The following is an 8,276-nucleotide window of genomic DNA, read 5'->3' on the forward strand; positions in this document are numbered from 1 at the left end:
ATATGAATGCTAGCTGCTCACTCCTTATGTTGAGCATTACTTTTCTCGTGTTTTTACATTAATATGTGTTTTTTTATGTTACTTTTATGCGTGTAGGGTTGTGAGGTCGAGTATGAAGGAAATAGGCCAATGTGGATCATAATGCACCTATTTTGGAGGAGATCTTGCTAAGGTTCAAACACGATGACATAGGTCGTGTGAGATGCTAGAGTGTGTGCCAACCTCCCTCGTATTCGAATGAGCACATTCATTTGAGGGGCACAAAGGCGACTACACTCGAACATTCCGATTTATGCATATAAGAACAAGAGATCCACCAACGTGCACATCATTGAAGAGGCAAGTGATTCACGACGTAAACGTGTGCCTCGCTTATGCTACTCCCAATGAAAGTATGGAATTCGGGAGTATTTCCGGGATAGTATCAGAGCAAAGTGTTATCGCAAAGAAAACACGGGTAGCAAGTCATCGTAGCTGCCCGGCCGAGAAACAAGAGAACAGAGAATCCACACAGGCGGTGGAAATTATCCACGCCTGCAGTAAATTCCCACAGGGCTGTGACACCATACACGCCTGCAGTCACCCGATTCCAAACTTTCTATTTAAAAGCCAATTTCATCCCCGATTTTGGTATTCTATTCTCCATCTTTTCCCCAACTTGTGAAAGGACTTTGGCTAGGGTTTCGAGGGATGTTGGCCAAGGTTTTGGAGAAGTTCTATGGCTCCGACATCATGATTCCATTAGGAAGAAGGTTGGTAGGGGAGCTTCGATCGAGGCGTATCCTATACCCGGACGTAAGGAATCTTGGGACGATTTAGCAGAGGACTCTCCACAAGACCATCGACACCCTACCATCGAGTGGGTTTCTTTTATGGATTCATTGCTTTTTACATTCGATTTCTTTGATTGTATTAAGCTCCATGGAGAGCTAAACCCCTAGTGGGTACTTGGATGATTGTGAACCCCTAGGATGTATTCGATTCATTGAACTTCTTTTTATTATGCTTTCAATAAATTGATGTTTATTGTGAGTTCCAATCTTGAATGCTTGATTGTATGAACATTTCCCTAGAGTGACACTAGGGTTGAGAGTTCTTGTTGGTAACCTTGTGAGTGAGTGACACACCACGAGCATTAGACAAAAGCAAGGTCTGGGAGAGGGTTGAGAGGGTGAGTCGAGAGGCATGCAAGTCTCCCCTTCCTCCGGCGTGATAGATTCTACCTCTGCTCCTTGAGTTCTTTGCGGGTCATAATAGAGTGAGTGGTCTAAGGGATGAACCTTCACTGGGGCCTAGTTGCGTGTGCAATGGAGTGAAGCGTTGAGAGGATCTTAGTATCTAGGGCTTAATTGTGGCTAGGGACCTTCCGACTCGACCAAAGGGTTAGGGTCTATATTTAGGAAGAGATTTATCACTTGGAATCCCTAGAGTTCATTGCAACTCTATGCGAGTGTGAGGTGTTGAGATTGTTCGATTTCTCCTCCCGGGACATGTATAGAGTTAGGCATAGTTGACCTTAGATTTCGGACTATGTATGTAAGGATTTCCATGACTCACCATTGCATTGATTAGGAAGCATAATAGAGAGTTCTTGCACTTGAAGCGACTATCCTAGGTGAAACATTATCCGAGTGCCGCATCTTTATCGATTGCCTTACCCTCTTCTTACTTTTGCTCTTTCACTTGTTGATTTTATTGTTGAGAATTGAATCAATTTCACACCTATCACAATTGATCTTCCACATAGCTAAGAATCAAATTAAGTATTTTCACTCCCCTACTCCCCCGTGGATTCGACCCTCGCCACCGTGGCTTATTACTTCGACAAGCCCGCACTTATGGATATAAGCAAGGGAAACTTGTCAAGTTTTTGGCGCCGTTGACGCGGAATAGGCATTTAGAGATACTTTGCACTTTGTTTTCTTAGCTATTTACCCTTCATTCTATTTCATATCTTCTTATTCTATCATCATTCTGATTTTCTTTTTCTTTACTTTTGGTGCAGCTCCAGGTTATGACCCAAGGGAATCCATCAATATTGATTGAAGGAGACCTTGAGCTTGAACGCATACACTTCAAGGAAAGGGAAAGAATCTGTACAAGAACAGACTCTAATCCAAATTGATTTGGAAGTAGATGGATCTCGACAACATGGCGTAACAAAATGAGCAACAACGGACACTATCCGATTATGCAAGACCTTCAGTGTTGGGGACACAATCGAGTATTGTGCGTCCCCCAATTATAGCTCAGAATTTCGAGCTAAAGCCGGCATTCATCCATATGCTACAGCAGTCCGCACAATTCAATGGTTTGGCCGATGAGGATCCAAATAGTCACATAGAGAGCTTCCTCGAGGTGTGTGACATGTCAAGATAAATGGTGTGACGGATGATGCCATCAAATTGAGAGCCTTCCCATTTTCCTTAAAGGGGAAACCAAAGCAATGGGCTACACTCATTACCTAGGGCATCAATCACTACATGGGAGGAGATGGTAGAAGCTTTTCTAGCCCGTTATTTCCCTCCCGGAAAATCAGCTAAGCTTAGGAATGAGATCTCATCCTTTATGCAGTTGGAATTGGAGTCTCTATTTGAGACATGGGAAAGGTTCAAGGAACTCCTCGCAAGTGTCCGCAACACGGATTCCCCGGAGTGGATGATTGTTCAAACCTTCTATAATGGTTTGAACCCGAGTACAAGGCAACTCTTGGATGCGGCGGTCGGAGGTACCTTAGGTAGCAAGACCCCGATGAGGCTCGTCAATTGATTGAGGAAATAGGGTTAAATAGCTACCGATGGGAACGCTAGAGAGAAGAAAAAGGTGGCGGGCTCCATGAAATTGATGCGGTAACTTCATTGGTGGCCCAAGTGGAGAGTTTGAGTAAGAAGCTAGATCTTATAGCTTCGAATAGAGTGGCGGCCGTGACCAATTGTACCAGTTGTGGTCGAGGACATGCTCCTTCCGATTGCCCAATCATCATAGGTGATGTTTCTTCAGTTGAGAATGTTGACTTTGTAGGTAATGGAATGAGACCTCAAGGGAATCCATACAGCAACACCTACAATTCTGGTTGGAAGAATCAACCCAACTTTTCATGGAGTAATCAAGGACAACAGAAGACCATGGGGCCATCGTGCGTCCAACAATAACAACAAGCCCCTCAAGTGGAAAACGAATTTCGGGCTTGGAAACCCGAATGATGATTTGAGAAGCACTCGCTAGATTTGTTCAATCGAAAGAAATATAAGGTTTGAATCGATCCGAGGCTACACTCGCAATCACACCGCCTCCTTGCACAACCTTGTAAATCAAGTGGGGCAAATTGTGAAATCTCTTTTCGAAAGGCCACATGGAAGTTTACCAAGCAACACGAAAACCAACCCGACAGAACATGTAAAGGCGATCGCTTTGAGAAATGGTCATGAGGTTGAAGGGCGGCTCCCGAGTGAAAAAGCCGAAAAGAACACGCACTCGAGGTCGTAGAGGTTGAGAAGGAAGCAAACAAAGAGAAAGAGGTGGCACCCCCATCTTTTCAAGCCAAGAATCCTTTATCCCTCTAGATTGAAGAATGACCAAGGGGATGACCAAGATAAGAAGTTCCCGAGTTTGTTCAAACAACTCCACATCAACATTCCTTTTTGTTGAGGCTTTGGCTCAAATGCCTAAGTATGAGAAGTTCCTGAAAGACCTATTGACCAACAAGAGGAAATTGGAGGAGAGTGCTTCAGTGGTGCTTGATGCTTCATACTCGGCGGTGTTACAAAAGAACATGCCGAACAAGAAGAAAGACCCGTGAAGCTTCATTATTCCGTGTACAATCAGCAACTTAGGTGAGGAAATGGCATTGGCGCATTCGGGGGCAAGTATCAACGTCATGCCATATACTTTCTTCCAAAAGCTAGGCTTGGGTGAGCCTAGGCCTACTCGGATGATCTTTTACATTTGGCGGACCAAACGGTACGACATCCGAGAGGCATCATTGAAGACGTACTTGTCAAGGTGGACAAATATATTTTTCCGGTTGACTTTGTAGTGCTAGATGTTGATGAGGATGCGAGATGTACCCTTGATACTTGGGGAGACCGTTTTTGCGGACTTCAAAGCATTGATTGACATGGATGCGGAGAGCTCACATTGAGAGTCGGAGACGATAAGCTCACTTACCGCCTTGTTGAAGCCATGCGCCATTCTCTCAATTTTGATGACACTTTGTATTTTCTAGACACTACTGATGAAATTGTTGATGAATATATAGAGGAAATGTTCAATCCGGATTGGTATAAAGGTTTGTTCGACCAAGAGGAGAGCAATGAAGAAGTACTGATGCTTGGATCGATCGGAGAGGAAACATCTACCCCAGGAATCTTGAAGAAGGTGCTCCGGAAAATGAAGAGGGCTCGAAGACGCCACCGAAAATGCCCCAAGACTGTTGGAGACGTACATGAGCCAAGGGAGTTGGACGAACAATTGCTAGGTGGTCCGAAGCCTAATAGTACACCCTATGCCCTCAAGAGACTTTGCTCATCATGCTTTCACGTTATGGGTAAGAGGGCAACCTTCATTCATGAACCCCCGTGAGGTAAGAAAGATACGTCAAGCTTAGTGACGTTAAACAAGCACTTCTTGGGAGGCAACCCAAGTGTTTACTATTTTCGTACTTTTAGTTTAGTTTGTTTGCATTAATAAATTGTTAAGTGTTGGTGTTTCAATTTTTGAGTGCTTGTGCTGCGATTTTATTGCGGGTTTTTAAAAGAATTCATTGTATGTTTTGTTGAGAATTGGTGAATTTTGGTCGTTTGAGTTCTATTTTGTGTTTTTATCTGGTATACTTTGCACAATAGGGCAGGATCTGAGTGTGTAAACATGTTCGAGGGCTAGTCTCGCGAGCTCGCGAAGTTTTTCTAAGTCATCCGGAGAAAACACGGCTGCAGTGGAAATTCCACACGCCCGTGGTTGTGTCTTTCGTGAACTCTTCCGAGAGGGCACGAGGCGTGCTGGGCCGCCTCGTGGACGACCATGCGATGGCGCGCACGCGCTGGGTAATTTCCACACGGGCGTGTGCCTTCTGCGAGTTAGGGCGGATTTTTCTCGAGAATACAGGGCGTGGACTCGCCCTGCTAGGGCGTGCTGTGAACCACGCGCGGGCGTGGGTAATTTCCGCACGGCCGTGCGAAACTCTGCAGGTTACTCCCTCCATCCTTAGAAAACACATGGGCGTGCGGCCGCCCCTGTGAGTTGAGGCCTGTGAATGCCCACGCCCGTGGGGAATTTCCGCACGGGCGTGTGGGCGACTTGATATTTTCTCGGGATGACCGAGGAAGCCACAAGGGGCGTCAGTGCCCGCCCTCTGTGGAGTCCAGGGCGCAAGGGCGTGGATAATTTCCTCGCACGTGGGAGATCGCTTTAAGTCGAGTGAGAATTTTTCCGAGAGCGCAGTGCAGTGCATACGCCCTGTGGAGCTTTTTGAAGTGAGGCACACGGGCGTGGGGAATTGGATGCACAGAACGTCAAAAGTCGCGAGTTCTGTTTAAAAAGGGGATGATTTCTCTCCTTCTTCACAACTTCTTTTCCCTTGAAAACACTCTCACAACATTCTCTGAGTCCATTGCGCCAGTTTGGTTTGATTTTAGCAAGTTTTTCCGGCCGGGCTCTCTATTTTCTCATTTCTCTTCGTTCGGTAAATTCATTTTTCTTCATATTCTTCGTCAATTCATGATTTCTATTGATTAATCTATTCAACAATGCTTCGTTTCTTCAATTGGAACAATGATTTACGTTTAAAACGAAGTTAGAGATATTATTGATGTGTATTTTTTTAGATTGTTGATACCGTCAGTGCGTTTCTCACGCCCCGTGAATCCACACGGGCGTGCAGAAATTCCACACGACCATGTGGATTTCTGTAGTATTGTTTTATCAACTTGTTTGACTAAATTGGTTTAAATTTGGCAGATCATGGCACCTAGGACAAAGAAGCAAACTGATAAGTGGCCACGTAAGTCATCCTCTGAGCCCGAGGGCATGCGATTTTCTATTCCCCAACATCAGGCCCGTTATGAGCGCTTATCGAGACTCTGCTTCGGACAGACTTGATTCCTGGACACGACTATATTACGAGATCTTCAGCAGGGAGATGAGTTCGCTGAGGAGATTGATGACTTGGTTTTAGAGGGGGCTTGGCGGCAGTTGTTGACAATTAGAGAGCTAGCTATCCGATAGTTTGCACTGGAGGTGCTCTCCTCGTTTGAGTTTGATAGAGCGTATGCGAGCTTCAACAGTTTGGGCACCATTCAGTTCAGAGTGTTTGGACACCACCATAGTTTGAGCATTACGCAGTTCTATATACTACTTGGATTATACGAGGAGGCATTCACAGATTCTGAGGAGTACGCATAGTTACCTACTGATTATCCTGGAACCTTGACCCCACATAGAGCTTACAGAATGCTATGCGGTCAGGGTCAGTACGAGCCTGCGGTTTCCAAGACCACGTGCCTTTCTCGGCCAGTCTATAGATACTTGCACATAATCATGAGTAGGTCGGTGAATGGCCGCGGTGATAGTCTTGGTGTCTGAGCCGCTGGGAGTTGTTTGCATACTTATACTCAATGTTAGTGCGCGTGCTCGATACACTTGGGGCACATCTTGGGCCGATTACATCGGGGCATCGAGGACTGATACACTAGACCCGGGAGCGATCTTCTCGGGTCCTTACATTACGAGATTAGTGCTAGGCATGGGTCTCTTGGATTCGATTCACGGGGTCGAGAAGGCAGAGTGTACCCACTCTCCCTAGGTCTAGAGGCGATGCGGTTGATGGGCATGGTCGCGGGGGGGGTTCGGACAGGGGGTTTTTGCGTTAGTTTTACCTGCCCCGAGATAGGTGAGGATGGCGGTGATGGCCGGGAGTATCTCGACCCACCCCCGAGCCTCAACCCGCATCGATGGACACCGAGGCACCTCCAGCGGCCGAGGAACCACCTCTAATGCGTATGTTTTCACCTTCACGAGCCAATGATCACTTTGAGAGGCTCGAGAATGCTATAGGAGTGGTCCCAGTCGAGGTTGCTTTGAGATTAGGGGCTACTGCAGCCACTCGAGTACATAGAGTTCATGGCGTGTTTTGACATATTACAGCAGATCCTAGAGAGAGACATTGCCTCATCCTTCGTCCTGCAGACGAGGACTCTTCGAGCACCGCCCGATCACCTCCGAAAGCACCTCCATCCTCGACCCCAGTGAGAGGGACCCATCGATGCTTCCACTTGCAGCCAGCAGTGGCGGAGACCGAGGCGACTTCGACACTTGACCTTTCTTTTACTTTCATGCATTTTACTTTATCTTAGTTTCTTGTTTTTTTAGACTTGTTCACTCGTGAAAAGGATTTTTTTCCTTATGAGTTTATGTTATTTTTGCATTATCGAGTTGTATTCATTGTTTCATCTTTTATACACTCGAGTTATTTTTTTGTTTTTTTCTTGAGCTTCACCGAATCCCCTCGTGTGCGTGCGAGATGGTCTTGTCTTCTTGGAAATTGAGACTTAGTCATGGAGTACGGCCAAGGCGCTTTTGGCGCTTGGCGTCGTAGCTTTCACAACCCGTTGGAACACTACTCCCAATGAATTAGCTTCATCAAACGCACCACTAGGAGTCAAGGGAGTATTGTTTTGACTGATTCTCCCACATCTATTTTTGAATGATATATTTTGAGTGAGGTTGCATGTGTACATTGAGGACAATGTACAACTTAAGTGTGGGGCGGAGTTTCATAATGCGCACATCTTTTCTATTGTTCTTGATTGATATATATGCTCACATAGCCAATGGCGGTTCACCGTAGTTGCAATGATTGTATTCTTAAGTCTAGGAGAATTGTTAACATTGAATATTTTCATACTCTAGTTCTTGCTTGAATTTTTAGGAATTTTTGCCCGATTTACACTTAGTGCACTACTCACTCTTTGAACTCTATTGGAAACTCATGTTCGACGTTAAACGGACTAGTTATAGTTATTTCTCGGGTTAAAAAAAAAGAGAAAAAAAAAAGAGAAAGAACAAAATAGTTTTATTGTTTAGTTGTGCTATTGGGTGGAAAGAGCTACCACCTATGAAGTATGAAGCTACTCTCATAAGTCGGATACTAGTTATGCCCTAAGGAGAGAAAAACCTATCTCATGGGATGAGTGAAAGCTACCACCCCGGTAGAAAGAGCTACCACCTCGAAAGTGTGAAAGCCACCTTAGCGGCCGCTTAGGCTACCTTAGAGGATGTGT

At 45.5% G+C, this 8,276-nt stretch overlaps 1 non-coding gene across 1 annotated transcript; it reads right to left on the reverse strand.

Moving 5' to 3' along the window:
* Positions 1–2,541: 2,541 nt before the first annotated feature.
* On the reverse strand, positions 2,542–2,647 carry LOC120269591. The gene has a single exon (XR_005539239.1). It is a non-coding gene; the product is annotated as a small nucleolar RNA R71 (small nucleolar RNA).
* Positions 2,648–8,276: the final 5,629 nt, after the last annotated feature.

The sequence above is a fragment of the Dioscorea cayenensis genome, chromosome 9, assembly GCF_009730915.1.
Source record: "Dioscorea cayenensis subsp. rotundata cultivar TDr96_F1 chromosome 9, TDr96_F1_v2_PseudoChromosome.rev07_lg8_w22 25.fasta, whole genome shotgun sequence".
Lineage (NCBI taxonomy): Eukaryota > Viridiplantae > Streptophyta > Magnoliopsida > Dioscoreales > Dioscoreaceae > Dioscorea > Dioscorea cayenensis.